Consider the following 22,500-nt stretch of genomic DNA (forward strand, 5'->3'; position numbering starts at 1 on the left):
CGGACGCCGGCCGCGGTTCGCGGGGGCTCTAGGTGGTCTGACGCTGCCGCGGGGTGAGATGGATCGGGCTGGACCCGGCGCAGCCGAAGCCGAGGACGCGGAACCTCGAATGCGACCCTCGCGGACCCCTAAACGAGAGGAGCTGCGCCCGGCCTCGTAAGACACCTCTTCTCCGGTGCTAGGTCGACCCCGACGCCGCTGGCCGCCGCCGCCGCCTTGCCGCTATCCCTCCGCACGTTTGGGGCCGGTGGCGACCCGCAGGACGGCCGACAACTCGCTCGTTTGGCGGGGCGATGCAAGGTTAGGCGAACTGGGCGGTAACTCGGGTTAGTCGAGGGGACTTCGCGGTGGACAGGGGGGTGCGAATCCGGCCGGGCGGCCCTTCGATGGAGCCTGGTGCAGGGACATTCAATGGGATGAGCCGCGCTCGCCGCGGAACCTTCGAGCGCCGCTACTCAGCAAGTAAACGAGAGGGAGCTGCGCCCGGCCTCGTAAGACGCCTCTTCTCCGGTGCGAGCGCCCCGACGCCGCTGGCCGCCGCCGCCGCCTTGCCGCTATCCCGCCGCGCGTTTGGGGAGGGAGGGCGACCCGTAGGACGGCCCGCCGACTACACGACCGTTTGGCAGAGCGAGTGCAAGGTTAGGCGAGCTGGGCGGTAACTCGGGTTAGTCTGGGGAGACTCGCGGTGGACAGGGTGGCGCGAATCCGGCCGGGCGGCCCCATCGATTAAGCATTGGTAGGGAGCCGAGGATGAGCCGTGCGAAGTGGCCTCGGAGGCGGTCCGTGGGGGACGACGGGGGGGGACGGGCGTCGGCCCTCCGGCCCGAGCAGAGAACGTTCGGTCACCCAAGCGGGAATCTGCGCCCCGGCCCGAGTCGGACTCGGTCGGTGCGGCCCGCTGAGGCCCTCAACTATTCCCGTACGCGGGGGTCGGGAGCTGCGGCGCTGCGCCGGCGACTTACCCGCGCGAGGCACGCACTGCGTGCGGCCAGGATGCGGAGTTGGATCGGCGCTGGTTGGGAACCCTCGGGGAACGAAGGCGGACGGCGGCCAGCCGGCGCCGACGAACCCGTCGGGGAGGGGGCTGGTGGCAGGCGCGATCGGCACTATTGCTGACTGCCGGGAGGGAAGCTGCGCCCCGGCCGAGTCAGACTCAGCCGTTGCGGCCCCCCCGAGCCCGCAGCGCGTAGCGCGGAAGCCATACGCCCCCCCGATGCGGAGCGACAGACGCCCCCGCGACCGCGGTTGGTCGGGAAGGCTTTTCGGATAGAGGTCGGACGGTGTGTGTGGACGGCTTCCCGTGGTGCCGCCGCTATCAAGCCGGAGGGTTTGAGAAACGACATTCGCGGAAGGACCGGCGCGGCCGGCGGACGCTCGCACGCGCGGCGCCCGACACTCAGCCGCTCGCTCGGCCTCCGTGGATCGTGGCTAGGTGGGATGGATGCCAAACCGGGTCGTCTCGGTCTCGCCGCAGTACGGTCGCGCCGGGGCCTGCGGGGCGGCGCGGGGAGCGCACGCTCACGCGGCGGCCGGGGCGCTAGAGTGCGACCCGCAGTGGGTAGGAACCGTCCACCCGACGTCGGACGAGCCGAGGCCGATGGGGGCCCTACCAAGGCGGGTCATGAGTGCCAGTCGGTCAGTTGGGTGAGGGGGTACTCGGAGGCCCGCCGGGAGCAGACGGGCGACCGGGGATGGGGGGCGTACGCGGGCGGGCGCCGGGAGAAGACGGCCCGTCCGGGGTCGAATCTCGGCCTGTGTTTTCGGAGCCGGCCGGGCATCACGCTCCCTCCTTGGATGGACAACATTCGTAGTTGACACTTTGTGTCATTTTATCCGAGCGGGCGGGCGCCTCGAGAGGCGGACCGTCCGGGGCGACTCTCGGCCTGTGTTTTCGGAGCCGGCCGGGCCTCACGCTCCCTCCTTGGATGGACAACATTCGTAGTTGACACTTTGTGTCATTTTATCCGAGCGGGCGGGCGCCGCGAGGCGGACCGTCCGGGGCGACTCTCGGCCTGTGTTTTCGGAGCCGGCCGGGCATCACGCTCCCTCCTTGGATGGACAACATTCGTAGTTGACACTTTGTGTCATTTTATCCGAGCGGGCGGGCGCCTCGAGAGGCGGACCGTCCGGGGCGACTCTCGGCCTGTGTTTTCGGAGCCGGCCGGGCCTCACGCTCCCTCCTTGGATGGACAACATTCGTAGTTGACACTTTGTGTCATTTTATCCGAGCAGACGGGCGCCGCGAGGCGGACCGTCCGGGGCGACTCTCGGCCTGTGTTTTCGGAGCCGGCCGGGCATCACGCTCCCTCCTTGGATGGACAACATTCGTAGTTGACACTTTGTGTCATTTTATCCGAGCGGGCGGGCGCCTCGAGAGGCGGACCGTCCGGGGCGACTCTCGGCCTGTGTTTTCGGAGCCGGCCGGGCCTCACGCTCCCTCCTTGGATGGACAACATTCGTAGTTGACACTTTGTGTCATTTTATCCGAGCGGGCGGGCGCCGCGAGGCGGACCGTCCGGGGCGACTCTCGGCCTGTGTTTAAGGAGCCGGCCGGGCATCACGCTCCTTCCTTGGATGGACAACATTCGCAGTTGACACTTTGTGTCATTTTATCCGAGCAGACGGGCGCCGCGAGGCGGACCGTCCGGGGCGACTCTCGGCCTGTGTTTTCGGAGCCGGCCGGGCATCACGCTCCCTCCTTGGATGGACAACATTCGTAGTTGACACTTTGTGTCATTTTATCCGAGCAGACGGGCGCCGCGAGGCGACCGTCCGGGGCGACTCTCGGCCTGTGTTTAAGGAGCCGGCCGGGCATCACGCTCCTTCCTTGGATGGACAACATTCGTAGTTGACACTTTGTGTCATTTTATCCGAGCGGGCGGGCGCCGCGAGGCGGACCGTCCGGGGCGACTCTCGGCCTGTGTTTAAGGAGCCGGCCGGGCATCACGCTCCTTCCTTGGATGGACAACATTCGCAGTTGACACTTTGTGTCATTTTATCCGAGCAGACGGGCGCCGCGAGGCGGACCGTCCGGGGCGACTCTCGGCCTGTGTTTTCGGAGCCGGCCGGGCATCACGCTCCCTCCTTGGATGGACAACATTCGTAGTTGACACTTTGTGTCATTTTATCCGAGCAGACGGGCGCCGCGAGGCGGACCGTCCGGGGCGACTCTCGGCCTGTGTTTAAGGAGCCGGCCGGGCATCACGCTCCTTCCTTGGATGGACAACATTCGCAGTTGACACTTTGTGTCATTTTATCCGAGCAGACGGGCGCCGCGAGGCGGACCGTCCGGGGCGACTCTCGGCCTGTGTTTTCGGAGCCGGCCGGGCATCACGCTCCCTCCTTGGATGGACAACATTCGTAGTTGACACTTTGTGTCATTTTATCCGAGCAGACGGGCGCCGCGAGGCGGACCGTCCGGGGCGACTTTCGGCCTGTGTTTAAGGAGCCGGCCGGGCATCACGCTCCTTCCTTGGATGGACAACATTCGCAGTTGACACTTTGTGTCATTTTGTTCGGCCTGTGTTTAAGGAGGCGGCCGTCCTCCACTCGGTCCGTGTTTAAGGAGCGACACTCGCGCTCCGGTTCGGCCTGTATTTAGGGAGGCGGCCGTCCTCCGCTTGGTCTGTGTTAAGGGCGACACTCGGTCCATGTTTGAGGAGCCTGGCCCTGACGCTCCTCTCCGGCCTGTGTTTAAGGAGGCGGCCGTCCTCCCCTTGGTCCGTGTTAAGGGCGACACTCGGTCCATGTTTGAGGAGCCTGGCCCTGACGCTCCTCTCCGGCCTGTGTTTAAGGAGGCGGCCGTCCTCCCCTTGGTCCGTGTTAAGGGCGACACTCGGTCCATGTTTGAGGAGCCTGGCCCTGACGCTCCTCTCCGGCCTGTGTTTAAGGAGGCGGCCGTCCTCCCCTTGGTCTGTGTTAAGGGCGACACTCGGTCCATGTTTGAGGAGCCTGGCCCTGACGCTCCTCTCCGGCCTGTGTTTAAGGAGGCGGCCGTCCTCCCCTTGGTCCGTGTTAAGGGCGACACTCGGTCCATGTTTGAGGAGCCTGGCCCTGACGCTCCTCTCCGGCCTGTGTTTAAGGAGGCGGCCGTCCTCCCCTTGGTCCGTGTTAAGGGCGACACTCGGTCCATGTTTGAGGAGCCTGGCCCTGACGCTCCTCTCCGGCCTGTGTTTAAGGAGGCGGCCGTCCTCCCCTTGGTCTGTGTTAAGGGCGACACTCGGTCCATGTTTGAGGAGCCTGGCCCTGACGCTCCTCTCCGGCCTGTGTTTAAGGAGGCGGCCGTCCTCCCCTTGGTCCGTGTTAAGGGCGACACTCGGTCCATGTTTGAGGAGCCTGGCCCTGACGCTCCTCTCCGGCCTGTGTTTAAGGAGGCGGCCGTCCTCCCCTTGGTCCGTGTTAAGGGCGACACTCGGTCCATGTTTGAGGAGCCTGGCCCTGACGCTCCTCTCCGGCCTGTGTTTAAGGAGGCGGCCGTCCTCCCCTTGGTCTGTGTTAAGGGCGACACTCGGTCCATGTTTGAGGAGCCTGGCCCTGACGCTCCTCTCCGGCCTGTGTTTAAGGAGGCGGCCGTCCTCCCCTTGGTCTGTGTTAAGGGCGACACTCGGTCCATGTTTGAGGAGCCTGGCCCTGACGCTCCTCTCCGGCCTGTGTTTAAGGAGGCGGCCGTCCTCCACTTCCTTCCATGCACCACCACATTCGCAGTTGACACTTTGCCATTTTTTCAGAGAGGTGACACTTAGTCGTTTTTTCGAAAGTTGACACTTAGTCGTTTTTTCGAAAGTTGACACTTTGCCGTTTTTTCAGAGAGGCGACACTTAGTCGTTTTTTCGAAAGTTGACACTTAGCCGTTTTTTCGAAAGTTGACACTTAGCCGTTTTTTCGAAAGTTGACACTTAGCCGTTTTTTCGAAAGTTGACACTTAGTCACTTTTTCGCCACAGTGACACCTCCAGCGCGTGCCACGGCGCTTTTCAGGTCTTCTATCCGACCTTGTGCTGTCGAGGACGGCGTGTCCGACGCCGTGGGGAGACCAGCACCATCTCCTCCATACTCGTAAACGGGGTGCTTTGGAAAACGGGGGGAAAGTCGATGAGTACACTGACTACTGGGACCATTTCATTGTACTCTGGCGCACCTGAAGACCAAAAAAGGTACTGCACCTTAGCCCGGGTACCTCACCCCCTGGTACCTCGAGGAGAACTTAGAAAAATTTCGACAAATTTTTGGTGAGCTCCAGGGAGAGAGGCTGATTTTTCGCTTTTTGAGGCCGACCGCCGAACCGGCGCGGGGCGGACTCACAAGCCCCCCAGAGCCGTGGGCACTTAGTCGTTTTTTCAGAGAGGCGACACTTAGTCGTTTTTTCAGAGGCGACACTTAGTCGTTTTTTCGAAAGTTGACACTTAGCCGTTTTTTCGAAAGTCGACACTTAGCCGTTTTTTTGGAAAGTTGACACTTAGTCGTTTTTTCGAAAGTTGACACTTAGTCGTTTTTTCGCCACAATTGGCTCTGAGCTCCAGGGGGAGAGCCTGGTTTTGCCTTATTTCAGGCCGGCTGGGGAACCGGCGCGGGTCGGATGCACGAGCCCGGCAGAGCCGTGGGCACTTAGAAAATTTTCGCCGATTAAGCTGGGACCTCCAGGCGGAGACCGGCATTCCTCGTCCTCGGGGTTCGACCCAGGAACCGGCGCTGGGCAGACGCCGTAGCCACGCAGAGCCGTGGGCACTTAGAAAATATTCGCCAAGTTGGCTCTGAGCTCCAGGCGGAGAGGCTGGTTTTGCCTTATTTCAGGCCGGCTGGGGAACCGGCGCGGGTCGGATGCACGAGCCCGCAGAGCCGTGGGCACTTTGCCATTTTCTCAGAGTCGACACTTAGTCGTTTTTTCAGAGAGGCGACACTCTGTCGTTTTTTCGAAAGTTGACACTTTGCCGTTTTTTCAGAGAGGCGACACTTAGCCGTTTTTTCGAAAGTTGACACTTAGCCGTTTTTTCGAAAGTCGACACTTAGCCGTTTTTTCAGAGATGTGACACTTTGCCGTTTTTTCGAAAGTCGACACTTAGCCGTTTTTTCAGAGATGTGACACTTAGAAACTTTTTGCCAAGTTGGCTGTGAGCTCCAGGAGGAGACCGTTATTTTTCGTCATTCGAGGCCGACTGCGGAACCGGCGCTGGGCGGACGCCAAAGCTCGGCAGGGCCGTGGGCACTTAGAAACTTTTTGCCAAGTTGGCTGTGAGCTCCAGGAGGAGACCGTTATTTTTCGTCATTCGAGGCCGACTGCGGAACCGGCGCTGAGCGGACGCCAAAGCTCGGCAGGGCCGTGGGCACTTAGAAACTTTTTGCCAAGTTGGCTGTGAGCTCCAGGAGGAGACCGTTATTTTTCGTCATTCGAGGCCGACTGCGGAACCGGCGCTGGGCGGACGCCAAAGCTCGGCAGGGCCGTGGGCACTTAGAAACTTTTTGCCAAGTTGGCTGTGAGCTCCAGGAGGAGACCGTTATTTTTCGTCATTCGAGGCCGACTGCGGAACCGGCGCTGGGCGGACGCCAAAGCTCGGCAGGGCCGTGGGCACTTAGAAACTTTTTGCCAAGTTGGCTGTGAGCTCCAGGAGGAGACCGTTATTTTTCGTCATTCGAGGCCGACTGCGGAACCGGCGCTGAGCGGACGCCAAAGCTCGGCAGGGCCGTGGGCACTTAGAAACTTTTTGCCAAGTTGGCTGTGAGCTCCAGGAGGAGACCGTTATTTTTCGTCATTCGAGGCCGACTGCGGAACCGGCGCTGGGCGGACGCCAAAGCTCGGCAGGGCCGTGGGCACTTAGAAACTTTTTGCCAAGTTGGCTGTGAGCTCCAGGAGGAGACCGTTATTTTTCGTCATTCGAGGCCGACTGCGGAACCGGCGCTGAGCGGACGCCAAAGCTCGGCAGGGCCGTGGGCACTTAGAAACTTTTTGCCAAGTTGGCTGTGAGCTCCAGGAGGAGACCGTTATTTTTCGTCATTCGAGGCCGACTGCGGAACCGGCGCTGGGCGGACGCCAAAGCTCGGCAGGGCCGTGGGCACTTAGAAACTTTTTGCCAAGTTGGCTGTGAGCTCCAGGAGGAGACCGTCATTTTTCGTCATTCGAGGCCGACTGCGGCACCGGCGCTGAGCGGACGCCAAAGCTCGGCAGGGCCGTGGGCACTTAGAAACTTTTTGCCAAGTTGGCTGTGAGCTCCAGGAGGAGACCGTTATTTTTCGTCATTCTAGGCCGACTGCGGAACCGGCGCTGGGCGGACGCCAAAGCTCGGCAGGGCCGTGGGCACTTAGAAACTTTTTGCCAAGTTGGCTGTGAGCTCCAGGAGGAGACCGTTATTTTTCGTCATTCGAGGCCGACTGAGGAACCGGCGCTGGGCGGACGCCAAAGCTCGGCAGGGCCGTGGGCACTTAGAAACTTTTTGCCAAGTTGGCTGTGAGCTCCAGGAGGAGACCGTCATTTTTCGTCATTCGAGGCCGACTGCGGCACCGGCGCTGAGCGGACGCCAAAGCTCGGAAGGGCCGTGGGCACTTAGAAACTTTTTGCCAAGTTGGCTGTGAGCTCCAGGAGGAGACCGTCTTTTTTCGTCATTCGAGGCCGACTGCGGAACCGGCGCTGGGCGGACGCCAAAGCTCGGCAGGGCCGTGGGCACTTAGAAACTTTTTGCCAAGTTGGCTGTGAGCTCCAGGAGGAGACCGTTATTTTTCGTCATTCGAGGCCGACTGCGGAACCGGCGCTGAGCGGACGCCAAAGCTCGGCAGGGCCGTGGGCACTTAGAAACTTTTTGCCAAGTTGGCTGTGAGCTCCAGGAGGAGACCGTTATTTTTCGTCATTCGAGGCCGACTGCGGAACCGGCGCTGGGCGGACGCCAAAGCTCGGCAGGGCCGTGGGCACTTAGAAACTTTTTGCCAAGTTGGCTGTGAGCTCCAGGAGGAGACCGTCATTTTTCGTCATTCGAGGCCGACTGCGGAACCGGCGCGGGTCGGATGCACGAGCCCGCAGAGCCGTGGGCACTTTGCCACTTTTTCGCCACAATTGGCTGTGAGCTCCAGGAGGAGACCGTTATTTTTCGTCATTCTAGGCCGGTTGCAGAACCGGCGCGGCTCGGATGCACGAGCCCGCAGAGCCGTGGGCACTTAGAAAATTTTCAGAGAGGCGACACTTTGCCATTTTTTCAGAGAGGTGACACTTAGTCGTTTTTTCGAAAGTTGACACTTAGCCGTTTTTTCGAAAGTTGACACTTAGTCGTTTTTTCGAAAGTTGACACTTAGTCGTTTTTTCGCCAAAGTGCCCACCTCCAGCGCGTGCCACGGCGCTTTCCAGGTCTTCTATCCGACCTTGTGCTGTCGAGGACGGCGTGTCCGACGCCGTGGGGAGACCAGCACCATCTCCTCCATACTCGTAAACGAGGTGCTTTGGAAAACGGGGGGAAAGTCGATGAGTACACTGACTACTGGGACCATTTCATTGTACTCTGGCGCACCTGAAGACCAAAAAAGGTACTGCACCTTAGCCCGGGTACCTCACCCCCTGGTACCTCGAGGAGAACTTAGAAAAATTTCGACAAATTTTTGGTGAGCTCCAGGGAGAGAGGCTGATTTTTTGCTTTTTGAGGCCGACCGCCGAACCGGCGCGGGGCGGACTCACAAGCCCCGCAGAGCCGTGGGCACTTAGTCGTTTTTTCGAAAGTTGACACTTAGCCGTTTTTTCGAAAGTTGACACTTAGCCGTTTTTTCGAAAGTCGACACTTAGCCGTTTTTTCGAAAGTTGACACTTAGTCGTTTTTTCGCCGATTTTGCTGGGACCTCCAGGCGAGGACCGGCGTTTTTCGTCTTCCGGGTCCGACCCGGGAACCAGCGCCGAGCGGACACATTCGCTCGCTAGTGCCGTTGGCACTTAGAAAATTTTTCGTTTGTCATGAGCTCCGGGCGGAGACCGGCGTTTTTCGTCTTCCGGGTTCGACCCGGGAACCAGCGCCGAGCGGACACATTCGCTCGCTAGTGCCGTTGGCACTTAGAAAATTTTTCGTTTGTCATGAGCTCCGGGCGGAGACCGGCGTTTTTCGTCTTCCGGGTTCGACCCGGGAACCAGCGCCGAGCGGACACATTCGCTCGCTAGTGCCGTTGGCACTTAGAAAATTTTTCGTTTGTCATGAGCTCCGGGCGGAGACCGGCGTTTTTCGTCTTCCGGGTCCGACCCGGGAACCAGCGCCGAGCGGACACATTCGCTCGCTAGTGCCGTTGGCACTTAGAAAATTTTTCGTTTGTCATGAGCTCCGGGCGGAGACCGGCGTTTTTCGTCTTCCGGGTTCGACCCGGGAACCAGCGCCGAGCGGACACATTCGCTCGCTAGTGCCGTTGGCACTTAGAAAATTTTTCGTTTGTCATGAGCTCCGGGCGAGGACCGGCGTTTTTCGTCTTCCGGGTTCGACCCGGGAACCAGCGCCGAGCGGACACATTCGCTCGCTAGTGCCGTTGGCACTTAGAAAATTTTTCGTTTGTCATGAGCTCCGGGCGGAGAGCGGCGTTTTTCGTCTTCCGGGTTCGACCCGGGAACCAGCGCCGAGCGGACACATTCGCTCGCTAGTGCCGTTGGCACTTAGAAAATTTTTCGTTTGTCATGAGCTCCGGGCGAGGACCGGCGTTTTTCGTCTTCCGGGTTCGACCCGGGAACCAGCGCCGAGCGGACACATTCGCTCGCTAGTGCCGTTGGCACTTAGAAAATTTTTCGTTTGTCATGAGCTCCGGGCGGAGAGCGGCGTTTTTCGTCTTCCGGGTTCGACCCGGGAACCAGCGCCGAGCGGACACATTCGCTCGCTAGTGCCGTTGGCACTTAGAAAATTTTTCGTTTGTCATGAGCTCCGGGCGAGGACCGGCGTTTTTCGTCTTCCGGGTTCGACCCGGGAACCAGCGCCGAGCGGACACATTCGCTCGCTAGTGCCGTTGGCACTTAGAAAATTTTTCGTTTGTCATGAGCTCCGGGCGGAGACCGGCATTTTTCGTCATTCGAGGCCGACGGGGGAACCAGCCGGAGCGGACACGTTTGCTCGGAAGAGCCGTTGGCACTTAGAAAAAATTCCGTGTCTCGTGAGCTCCAGGGGGGACAGGCTGGTTTTATTCATCCGTAGCCGACATGGGAACCAGCGCGGAGCGGATTGGTGTTGCGCTGCCATATACCTCATCTCTCTCAGGAGTCCCCCCCTTATACGTGCCGATGGTGTTTTGGAAAACGGGGGGTAACTGGATGAGTACACTGACTAGGGGGACCAGTACACTAGCGAGTGGGACCAGTACACTGACTAGTGGGACCAACACACTATGAGCGCCTGGTACCTAAAATGGAAGTATAGAGGCCGAATTTCGGGCAAGATCACGCCGGGTTAGGCTTCCAGGACCTCGGCTAAGCAATTTTAACGGGTCGCCCGGTTCTTTTTTGATCCAGCCCGGTTCTTTTTTTATCCAGCCTGGTTCTTTTTACACTTCCAGCTGGAGCTCGGGAGCGGCTTTTTGCACAAGATCACGCCGTGTTAGGCTTCCAGGACCTCGGCTAAGCAATTTTAACGGGTCGCCCGGTTCTTTTTTGATCCAGCCCGGTTCTTTTTTTTATCCAGCCTGGTTCTTTTTACACTTCCAGCTGGAGCTCGGGAGCGGCTTTTTGCACAAGATCACGCCGTGTTAGGCTTCCAGGACCTCGGCTAAGCAATTTTAACGGGTCGCCCGGTTCTTTTTTGATCCAGCCCGGTTCTTTTTTTTATCCAGCCCGGTTCTTTTTACACTTCCAGCTGGAGCTCGGGAGCGGCTTTTTGCACAAGATCACGCCGTGTTAGGCTTCCAGGACCTCGGCTAAGCAATTTTAACGGGTCGCCCGGTTCTTTTTTTTATCCAGCCCGGTTCTTTTTTTATCCAGCCCGGTTCTTTTTACACTTCCAGCTGAAGCTCGGGAGCGGCTTTTTGCACAAGAACACGCCGTGTTAGGCTTCCAGGACCTCGGCTAAGCAATTTTAACGGGTCGCCCGGTTCTTTTTTTTATCCAGCCCGGTTCTTTTTTTTATCCAGCCCGGTTCTTTTTACACTTCCAGCTGGAGCTTGGGAGCGGCTTTTTGCACAAGATCACGCCGGGTTAGGCTTCCAGGACCTCGGCTAAGCAATTTTAACGGGTCGCCCGGTTCTTTTTTGATCCAGCCCGGTTCTTTTTTTTATCCAGCCTGGTTCTTTTTACACTTCCAGCTGGAGCTCGGGAGCGGCTTTTTGCACAAGATCACGCCGTGTTAGGCTTCCAGGACCTCGGCTAAGCAATTTTAACGGGTCGCCCGGTTCTTTTTTGATCCAGCCCGGTTCTTTTTTTTATCCAGCCTGGTTCTTTTTACACTTCCAGCTGGAGCTCGGGAGCGGCTTTTTGCACAAGATCACGCCGTGTTAGGCTTCCAGGACCTCGGCTAAGCAATTTTAACGGGTCCCCCGGTTCTTTTTTGATCCAGCCCGGTTCTTTTTTTTATCCAGCCCGGTTCTTTTTACACTTCCAGCTGGAGCTCGGGAGCGGCTTTTTGCACAAGATCACGCCGTGTTAGGCTTCCAGGACCTCGGCTAAGCAATTTTAACGGGTCGCCCGGTTCTTTTTTGATCCAGCCCGGTTCTTTTTTTTATCCAGCCCGGTTCTTTTTACACTTCCAGCTGGAGCTCGGGAGCGGCTTTTTGCACAAGATCACGCCGGGTTAGGCTTCCAGGACCTCGGCTAAGCAATTTTAACGGGTCGCCCGGTTCTTTTTTGATCCAGCCCGGTTCTTTTTTTATCCAGCCCGGTTCTTTTTACACTTCCAGCTGGAGCTCGGGAGCGGCTTTTTGCACAAGATCACGCCGTGTTAGGCTTCCAGGACCTCGGCTAAGCAATTTTAACGGGTCGCCCGGTTCTTTTTTTGATCCAGCCCGGTTCTTTTTTTATCCAGCCCGGTTCTTTTTACACTTCCAGCTGGAGCTCGGGAGCGGCTTTTTGCACAAGATCACGCCGGGTTAGGCTTCCAGGACCTCGGCTAAGCAATTTTAACGGGTCGCCCGGTTCTTTTTTTTTATCCAGCCCGGTTCTTTTTTGATCCAGCCCGGTTCTTTTTACACTTCCAGCTGGAGCTCGGGAGCGGCTTTTTGCACAAGATCACGCCGTGTTAGGCTTCCAGGACCTCGGCTAAGCAATTTTAACGGGTCGCCCGGTTCTTTTTTTTATCCAGCCCGGTTCTTTTTTTATCCAGCCCGGTTCTTTTTACACTTCCAGCTGGAGCTCGGGAGCGGCTTTTTGCACAAGATCACGCCGGGTTAGGCTTCCAGGACCTCGGCTAAGCAATTTTAACGGGCCGCCCGGTTCTTTTTTTTATCCAGCCCGGTTCTTTTTTGATCCAGCCCGGTTCTTTTTACACTTCCAGCTGGAGCTCGGGAGCGGCTTTTTGCACAAGATCACGCCGTGTTAGGCTTCCAGGACCTCGGCTAAGCAATTTTAACGGGCCGCCCGGTTCTTTTTTGATCCAGCCCGGTTCTTTTTTTATCCAGCCCGGTTCTTTTTACACTTCCAGCTGGAGCTCGGGAGCGGCTTTTTGCACAAGATCACGCCGTGTTAGGCTTCCAGGACCTCGGCTAAGCAATTTTAACGGGTCGCCCGGTTCTTTTTTGATCCAGCCCGGTTCTTTTTTTTATCCAGCCTGGTTCTTTTTACACTTCCAGCTGGAGCTCGGGAGCGGCTTTTTGCACAAGAACACGCCGTGTTAGGCTTCCAGGACCTCGGCTAAGCAATTTTAACGGGTCGCCCGGTTCTTTTTTGATCCAGCCCGGTTCTTTTTCCACTTCCAGCTGGAGCTCAGCAGCGGCTTTTTGCACAAGATCACGCCGGGTTAGGCTTCCAGGACCTCGGCTAAGCACTTCTAACGGGTCGCCCGGTTCTTTTTTTGAACCAGCCCGGTTCTTTTTACACTTCCAGCTGGAGCTCGGGAGCGGCTTTTTGCACAAGAACACGCCGTGTTAGGCTTCCAGGACCTCGGCTAAGCAATTTTAACGGGTCGCCCGGTTCTTTTTTGATCCAGCCCGGTTCTTTTTCCACTTCCAGCTGGAGCTCAGCAGCGGCTTTTTGCACAAGATCACGCCGGGTTAGGCTTCCAGGACCTCGGCTAAGCACTTCTAACGGGTCGCCCGGTTCTTTTTTTGAACCAGCCCGGTTCTTTTTCCACTTCCAGCTGGAGCTCAGCAGCGGCTTTTTGCACAAGATCACGCCGGGTTAGGGTTCCAGGACCTCGGCTAAGCAATTTTAACGGGCCGCCCGGTTCTTTTTTTGATCCAGCCCGGTTCTTTTTACACTTCCAGCTGGAGCTCAGCAGCGGCTTTTTGCACAAGATCACGCCGGGTTAGGCTTCCAGGACCTCGGCTAAGCACTTCTAACGGGCCCTGGTCCACCCCTGCCAGCGCATTTCAAAACTTGGCATTAATTTCGACCTAAGAGACGAAGTCTGATTTTTTTCTACCACTTGGGCGGCCTTTTTGCACCCAGAACACCCGCACCGGCACCATAAATTCGAAGGGTGCCGAGTGCGTCGGCGCAGATTCTGCGACGGAGTGACACTTCCCTCTTGTGGACATTCGGCGGTAGGTGAAATGCGCACTCGGTCTTCTCTTTTCTTTTCCTTCCAGTGAAACTTTGGCAACATTCTGCGAGCTGCTGGCTTCCAGAACCTCGGCCAAGCAGGTGGAGGATTTTTTTCCACTTCCAGCTGGAGGTGAGGAGGGACTTTTTGGGCAAGATCACGCCGACTTAGCAAGCAAGGTGGAAGTGCCAGCATGCAGTGGCTGGAAGTGTGGATGTGGAGCTCCAGCACCCTCCCTGCCTATGGAAGTGTGGAGCTCCAGCACCCTCCCTGCCTATGGAAGTGTGGAGCTCCAGCACCCTCCCTGCCTATGGAAGTGTGGAGCTCCAGCACCCTCCCTGCCTATGGAAGTGTGGAGCTCCAGCACCCTCCCTGCCTATGGAAGTGTGGAGCTCCAGCACCCTCCCTGCCTATGGAAGTGTGGAGCTCCAGCACCCTCCCTGCCTATGGAAGTGTGGAGCTCCAGCACCCTCCCTGCCTATGGAAGTGTGGAGCTCCAGCACCCTCCCTGCCTATGGAAGTGTGGAGCTCCAGCACCCTCCCTGCCTATGGAAGTGTGGAGCTCCAGCACCCTCCCTGCCTATGGAAGTGTGGATGTGCCAGCACCCTCCCTGCCTATGGAAGTGTGGAGCTCCAGCACCCTCCCTGCCTATGGAAGTGTGGAGCTCCAGCACCCTCCCTGCCTATGGAAGTGTGGAGCTCCAGCACCCTCCCTGCCTATGGAAGTGTGGAGCTCCAGCACCCTCCCTGCCTATGGAAGTGTGGAGCTCCAGCACCCTCCCTGCCTATGGAAGTGTGGAGCTCCAGCACCCTCCCTGCCTATGGAAGTGTGGAGCTCCAGCACCCTCCCTGCCTATGGAAGTGTGGAGCTCCAGCACCCTCCCTGCCTATGGAAGTGTGGAGCTCCAGCACCCTCCCTGCCTATGGAAGTGTGGAGCTCCAGCACCCTCCCTGCCTATGGAAGTGTGGATGTGCCAGCACCCTCCCTGCCTATGGAAGTGTGGAGCTCCAGCACCCTCCCTGCCTATGGAAGTGTGGAGCTCCAGCACCCTCCCTGCCTATGGAAGTGTGGAGCTCCAGCACCCTCCCTGCCTATGGAAGTGTGGAGCTCCAGCACCCTCCCTGCCTATGGAAGTGTGGAGCTCCAGCACCCTCCCTGCCTATGGAAGTGTGGAGCTCCAGCACCCTCCCTGCCTATGGAAGTGTGGAGCTCCAGCACCCTCCCTGCCTATGGAAGTGTGGAGCTCCAGCACCCTCCCTGCCTATGGAAGTGTGGAGCTCCAGCACCCTCCCTGCCTATGGAAGTGTGGAGCTCCAGCACCCTCCCTGCCTATGGAAGTGTGGAGCTCCAGCACCCTCCCTGCCTATGGAAGTGTGGAGCTCCAGCACCCTCCCTGCCTATGGAAGTGTGGAGCTCCAGCACCCTCCCTGCCTATGGAAGTGTGGAGCTCCAGCACCCTCCCTGCCTATGGAAGTGTGGAGCTCCAGCACCCTCCCTGCCTATGGAAGTGTGGAGCTCCAGCACCCTCCCTGCCTATGGAAGTGTGGAGCTCCAGCACCCTCCCTGCCTATGGAAGTGTGGAGCTCCAGCACCCTCCCTGCCTATGGAAGTGTGGAGCTCCAGCACCCTCCCTGCCTATGGAAGTGTGGAGCTCCAGCACCCTCCCTGCCTATGGAAGTGTGGAGCTCCAGCACCCTCCCTGCCTATGGAAGTGTGGAGCTCCAGCACCCTCCCTGCCTATGGAAGTGTGGAGCTCCAGCACCCTCCCTGCCTATGGAAGAGCCACCTCCGCGGGCATGCTGCTCAACCACGCCGGCCCAGAGTTCCAGCCGCTCGGCTACACTCTCTCACAAGCCCCGCCTGGAGCTCCCCAGCCCACCCCTGGTACCTCAACTACCGAGGCCAGCCGCTCGACCAGGCCGGCCCAGAGTTCCAGCCGCTCGGCTTCACTCTCTCACAAGCCCCGCCTGGAGCTCCCCAGCCCGCCCCTGGTACCTCAACTACCGAGGCCAGCCGCTCGACCACGCCGGCGCAGAGTTCCAGCCGCTCGGATAAGCTCTGCCACTCTCCCGCTAAGCAGCCACCGGTAACGGGGAAATGTCGCCGCCTTGTGGACACGCCCTTGTAAATGAATGGGCTTTCGCACTTAGTGCAATTTTCGCCAGCTCCGTGGCTGCAAGTATGGAGCTCTGGAGCTATGGAGCTATGGAGCCACCAGCCAGCACCCTCCGTGGCTCAACCACGCCGGCCCAGAGTTCCAGCCGCTCGGCTTCACTCTCTCACAAGCCCCGCCTGGAGCTCCCCAGCCCGCCCCTGGTACCTCAACTACCGAGGCCAGCCGCTCGACCAGGCCGGCCCAGAGTTCCAGCCGCTCGGCTTCACTCTCTCACAAGACCCGCCTGGAGCTCCCCGGCCCACCCCTGGTACCTCAACTACCGAGGCCAGCCGTTCGACCACGCCGGCGCAGAGTTCCAGCCGCTCGGATAAGCTCTGTCACTCTCCTGCCGCGCAGCCACCGGTAACGGGGAAATGTCGCCGCCTTGTGGACACGCCCTTGTAAATGAATGGGCTTTCGCACTTAGTGCAATTTTCGCCAACTCTCTGACTGGAGCTATGGAAGTATGGAGCTATGGAGCCACCAGCCACCCAGGCTGGAGCTATGGAGCTCTGGTGCTATGGAGCTCTGGTGCTATGGAGCTATGGAGCTCTGGAGCTCTGGTGCTATGGAGCTATGGAGCTCTGGAAGTATGGAGCTATGGAGCTCTGGAGGTATGGAGCTATGGAGCCCTGGAGCCCTGGAGCTATGGAGCCCTGGAGCTATGGAGCCCTGGAGCCCTGGAGCTATGGAGCCCTGGAGCTATGGAGCTATGGAGCTCTGGTGCTATGGAGCTATGGAGCTCTGGTGCTATGGAGCTATGGAGCTCTGGTGCTATGGAGCTATGGAGCTCTGGTGCTATGGAGGTATGGAGCTCTGGAGGTATGGAGCTCTGGAGGTATGGAGCTATGGAGCCCTGGAGCTCTGGAGGTATGGAGCTATGGTGCTATGGAGCTCTGAAGCCATGGAGCTCTGGTGCTATGGAGCTATGGAGCTCTGGTGCTATGGAGCTATGGAGGTATGGAGCCACCAGCCAGCACCCTCCGTGGCTGGATCAATGGAAGTGTTTTAGGTACCAGGCAGCCAAAGGGCCGAGGCCTCACGCTCGACCACGCCGGCGCAGAGTTCCAGCCGCTCGGATAAGCTCTGCCACTCACCCGCCGCGCAGCCACCGGTAACGGGGAAATGTCGCCGCCTTGTGGACACGCCGTTGTAAATGAATGGGCTTTCGCACTTAGTGCAATTTTCGCCAACTCTCTGACTGGAGCTATGGAAGTATGGAGCTATGGAGCCACCAGCCACCCAGGCTGGAGCTATGGAGCTCTGGAGGTATGGAGCTCTGGTGCTATGGAAGTATGGAGCTATGGAGCTATGGAAGTATGGAGCTATGGAGCTATGGAGCTCTGGAAGTATGGAGCTATGGAGCTCTGGAGGTATGGAGCTATGGAGCCCTGGAGCCCTGGAGCTATGGAGCCCTGGAGCTATGGAGCTATGGAGCCCTGGAGCTATGGAGCTATGGAGCTCTGGTGCTATGGAGCTATGGAGCTCTGGTGCTATGGAGCTATGGAGCTCTGGTGCTATGGAGCTATGGAGCTCTGGTGCTATGGAGCTATGGAGCTCTGGAAGTATGGAGCTATGGAGCTCTGGAGGTATGGAGCTATGGAGCTCTGGAGGTATGGAGCTATGGAGCCCTGGAGCTATGGAGCCCTGGAGCTATGGAAGTATGGAGCTCTGGGTCTATGGAGCTATGGAGCTCTGGTGCTATGGAGCTATGGAGCTCTGGAGCTATGGAGCTCTGGAGGTATGGAGCTATGGAGCTCTGGAGGTATGGAGCTATGGAGCTATGGAAGTATGGAGCTCTGGTGCTATGGAGCTATGGAGCTCTGGTGCTATGGAGCTATGGAGCTCTGGTGCTATAGAGCTATGGAGCTATGGAGCTCTGGAAGTATGGAGCTCTGGTGCTATGGAGCTATGGAGCTCTGGTGCTATGGAGCTATGGAGCTATGGAGCTCTGGTGCTATGGAGCTATGGAGCTCTGGTGCTATGGAGCTATGGAGCTCTGGTGCTATGGAGCTATGGAGCTCTGGTGCTATGGAGCTCTGGTGCTATGGAGCTATGGAGCTCTGGTGCTATGGAGCTCTGGAGCTCTGGAGGTATGGAGCTATGGAGCCACCAGCCAGCACCCTCCGTGGCTGGATCAATGGAAGTGTTTTAGGTACCAGGCAGCCAAAGGGCCGAGGCCTCACGCTCGACCACGCCGGCGCAGAGTTCCAGCCGCTCGGATAAGCTCTGTCACTCACCCGCCGCGCAGCCACCGGTAACGGGGAAATGTCGCCGCCTTGTGGACACACCGTTGTAAATGAATGGGCTTTCGCACTTAGTGCAATTTTAGCACACTCTCTGACTGGAGCTATGGAAGTATGGAGCTATGGAGCCACCAGCCACCCAGGCTGGAGCTATGGAGCTATGGAGCTCTGGTGCTATGGAGCTATGGAGCTCTGGTGCTATGGAGCTATGGAGCTCTGGTGCTATGGAGCTATGGAGCTCTGGTGCTATGGAGCTATGGAGCTCTGGTGCTATGGAGCTATGGAGCTCTGGTGCTATGGAGCTATGGAGCTCTGGTGCTATGGAGCTATGGAGCTATGGAGCCACCAGCCAGCACCCTCCGTGGCTGGATCAATGGAAGTGTTTTAGGTACCAGGCAGCCAAAGGGCCGGGGCCTCACGCTCGACCACGCCGGCGCAGAGTTCCAGCCGCTCGGATAAGCTCTGTCACTCACCCGCCACGCAGCCACCGGTAACGGGGAAATGTCGCCGCCTGGCGGACACGCCGTTGTAAATGAATGGGCTTTCGCACTTAGTGCAATTTTCGCCAACTCTCTGACTGGAGCTATGGAAGTATGGAGCTATGGAGCCACCAGCCACCCAGGCTGGAGCTATGGAGCTCTGGAGGTATGGAGCTATGGAGCTCTGGTGCTATGGAGCTATGGAGCTCTGGTGCTATGGAGCTATGGAGCTCTGGTGCTATGGAGCTATGGAGCTCTGGTGCTATGGAGCTATGGAGCTCTGGTGCTATGGAGCTATGGAGCTATGGAGCTCTGGTGCTATGGAGCTATGGAGCTATGGAGCTATGGAGCTCTGGTGCTATGGAGCTATGGAGCTCTGGAGGTATGGAGCTATGGAGGTATGGAGCTATGGAGCTCTGGTGCTATGGAGCTCTGGTGCTATGGAGCTATGGAGCTCTGGTGCTATGGAGCTATGGAGCTCTGGTGCTATGGATTTATGGAGCTCTGGTGCTATGGAGCTCTGGTGCTATGGAGCTATGGAGCTCTGGTGCTATGGAGCTCTGGAGCTCTGGAGGTATGGAGCTATGGAGGTATGGAGCCACCAGCCAGCACCCTCCGTGGCTGGATCAATGGAAGTGTTTAGGTACCAGGCGGCCAAAGTGCCGAGGCCTCACGCTCGACCACGCCGGCGCAGAGTTCCAGCCGCTCGGATGAGCTCTGTCACTCTCCCGCCGCGCAGCCACCGGTAACGGGGAAATGTCGCCGCCTTGTGGACACGCCCTTGTAAATGAATGGGCTTTCGCACTTAGTGCAATTTTCGCCAACTCTCTGACTTAGAGCTATGGAAGTATGGAGCTATGGAGCCACCAGCCACCCAGGCTGGAGCTATGGAGCTCTGGAGCTCTGGTGCTATGGAGCTATGGAGCTCTGGAAGTATGGAGCTATGGAGCTCTGGAGGTATGGAGCTATGGAGCCCTGGAGCCCTGGAGCTATGGAGCCCTGGAGCTATGGAGCCCTGGAGCCCTGGAGCTATGGAGCCCTGGAGCTATGGAGCTATGGAGCTCTGGTGCTATGGAGCTATGGAGCTCTGGTGCTATGGAGCTATGGAGCTCTGGTGCTATGGAGCTATGGAGCTCTGGTGCTATGGAGCTATGGAGCTGGTGCTATGGAGCTATGGAGCTCTGGTGCTATGGAGCTATGGAGCTCTGGTGCTATGGAGCTCTGGTGCTATGGAGCTATGGAGCTCTGGTGCTATGGAGCTATGGAGCTCTGGTGCTATGGAGCTATGGAGCTCTGGTGCTATGGAGCTCTGGTGCTATGGAGCTATGGAGCTCTGGTGCTATGGAGCTCTGGAGCTCTGGAGGTATGGAGCTATGGAGGTATGGAGCCACCAGCCAGCACCCTCCGTGGCTGGATCAATGGAAGTGTTTAGGTACCAGGCGGCCAAAGTGCCGAGGCCTCACGCTCGACCACGCCGGCGCAGAGTTCCAGCCGCTCGGATGAGCTCTGTCACTCTCCCGCCGCGCAGCCACCGGTAACGGGGAAATGTCGCCGCCTTGTGGACACGCCCTTGTAAATGAATGGGCTTTCGCACTTAGTGCAATTTTCGCCAACTCTCTGACTTAGAGCTATGGAAGTATGGAGCTATGGAGCCACCAGCCACCCAGGCTGGAGCTATGGAGCTCTGGAGCTCTGGTGCTATGGAGCTCTGGAGGTATGGAGCTATGGAGCTATGGAGCTATGGAGCTATGGAGCCCTGGAGCTCTGGAGGTATGGAGCTATGGTGCTATGGAGCTCTGAAGCCATGGAGCTCTGGTGCTATGGAGCTCTGGAGCTCTGGAGGTATGGAGCTCTGGAGGTATGGAGCTATGGAGCCCTGGAGCCCTGGAGCTATGGAGCCCTGGAGCTATGGAGCCCTGGAGCCCTGGAGCTATGGAGCCCTGGAGCTATGGAGCCCTGGAGCCCTGGAGCTATGGAGCCCTGGAGCTATGGAGCTATGGAGCCCTGGAGCTATGGAGCTATGGAGCTCTGGTGCTATGGAGCTATGGAGCTCTGGTGCTATGGAGCTATGGAGCTCTGGTGCTATGGAGCTATGGAGCTCTGGTGCTATGGAGCTATGGAGCTCTGGTGCTATGGAGCTATGGAGCTCTGGTGCTATGGAGCTCTGGTGCTATGGAGCTATGGAGCTCTGGTGCTATGGAGCTATGGAGCTCTGGTGCTATGGAGCTATGGAGCTCTGGTGCTATGGAGCTATGGAGCTCTGGAGGTATGGAGCTATGGAGGTATGGAGCCACCAGCCAGCACCCTCCGAGGCTGGATCAATGGAAGTGTTTTAGGTACCAGGCAGCCAAAGGGCCGAGGCCTCACGCTCGACCACGCCGGCGCAGAGTTCCAGCCGCTCGGATAAGCTCTGTCACTCACCCGCCGCGCAGCCACCGGTAACGGGGAAATGTCGCCGCCTTGTGGACACGCCGTTGTAAATGAATGGGCTTTCGCACTTAGTGCAATTTTCGCCAACTCTCTGACTGGAGCTATGGAAGTATGGAGCTATGGAGCCACCAGCCACCCAGGCTGGAGCTATGGAGCTCTGGAGGTATGGAGCTCTGGTGCTATGGAAGTATGGAGCTATGGAGCTATGGAGCTCTGGTGCTATGGAGCTATGGAGCTCTGGTGCTATGGAGCTATGGAGCTCTGGTGCTATGGAGCTATGGAGCTCTGGTGCTATGGAGCTATGGAGCTCTGGTGCTATGGAGCTATGGAGCTCTGGTGCTATGGAGCTATGGAGCTCTGGTGCTATGGAGCTCTGGTGCTATGGAGCTATGGAGCTCTGGTGCTATGGAGCTCTGGAGCTCTGGAGGTATGGAGCTATGGAGCCACCAGCCAGCACCCTCCGTGGCTGGATCAATGGAAGTGTTTTAGGTACCAGGCAGCCAAAGGGCCGAGGCCTCACGCTCGACCACGCCGGCGCAGAGTTCCAGCCGCTCGGATAAGCTCTGTCACTCACCCGCCGCGCAGCCACCGGTAACGGGGAAATGTCGCCGCCTTGTGGACACGCCGTTGTAAATGAATGGGCTTTCGCACTTAGTGCAATTTTAGCCAACTCTCTGACTGGAGCTATGGAAGTATGGAGCTATGGAGCCACCAGCCACCCAGGCTGGAGCTATGGAGCTCTGGAGGTATGGAGCTATGGAGCCCTGGAGCTATGGAGCTATGGAGCCCTGGAGCTATGGAGCCCTGGAGCTATGGAGCTATGGAGCTCTGGTGCTATGGAGCTATGGAGCTCTGGTGCTATGGAGCTCTGGAGCTCTGGTGCTATGGAGCTATGGAGCTCTGGTGCTATGGAGCTATGGAGCTCTGGTGCTATGGAGCTATGGAGCTCTGGTGCTATGGAGCTATGGAGCTCTGGTGCTATGGAGCTCTGGTGCTATGGAGCTATGGAGCTCTGGTGCTATGGAGCTCTGGAGCTCTGGAGGTATGGAGCTATGGAGCCACCAGCCAGCACCCTCCGTGGCTGGATCAATGGAAGTGTTTTAGGTACCAGGCAGCCAAAGGGCCGAGGCCTCACGCTCGACCACGCCGGCGCAGAGTTCCAGCCGCTCGGATAAGCTCTGTCACTCACCCGCCGCGCAGCCACCGGTAACGGGGAAATGTCGCCGCCTTGTGGACACGCCGTTGTAAATGAATGGGCTTTCGCACTTAGTGCAATTTTAGCCAACTCTCTGACTGGAGCTATGGAAGTATGGAGCTATGGAGCCACCAGCCACCCAGGCTGGAGCTATGGAGCTCTGGAGGTATGGAGCTATGGAGCCCTGGAGCTATGGAGCTATGGAGCCCTGGAGCTATGGAGCCCTGGAGCTATGGAGCTATGGAGCTCTGGTGCTATGGAGCTATGGAGCTCTGGTGCTATGGAGCTATGGAGCTCTGGTGCTATGGAGCTATGGAGCTCTGGTGCTATGGAGCTATGGAGCTCTGGTGCTATGGAGCTATGGAGCTATGGAGCC

Source organism: Syngnathus leptorhynchus, unplaced genomic scaffold (genome assembly GCF_054491065.1).
Source record: "Syngnathus leptorhynchus isolate UIUO unplaced genomic scaffold, UIUO_Slep HiC_scaffold_62, whole genome shotgun sequence".
NCBI lineage: Eukaryota > Metazoa > Chordata > Actinopteri > Syngnathiformes > Syngnathidae > Syngnathus > Syngnathus leptorhynchus.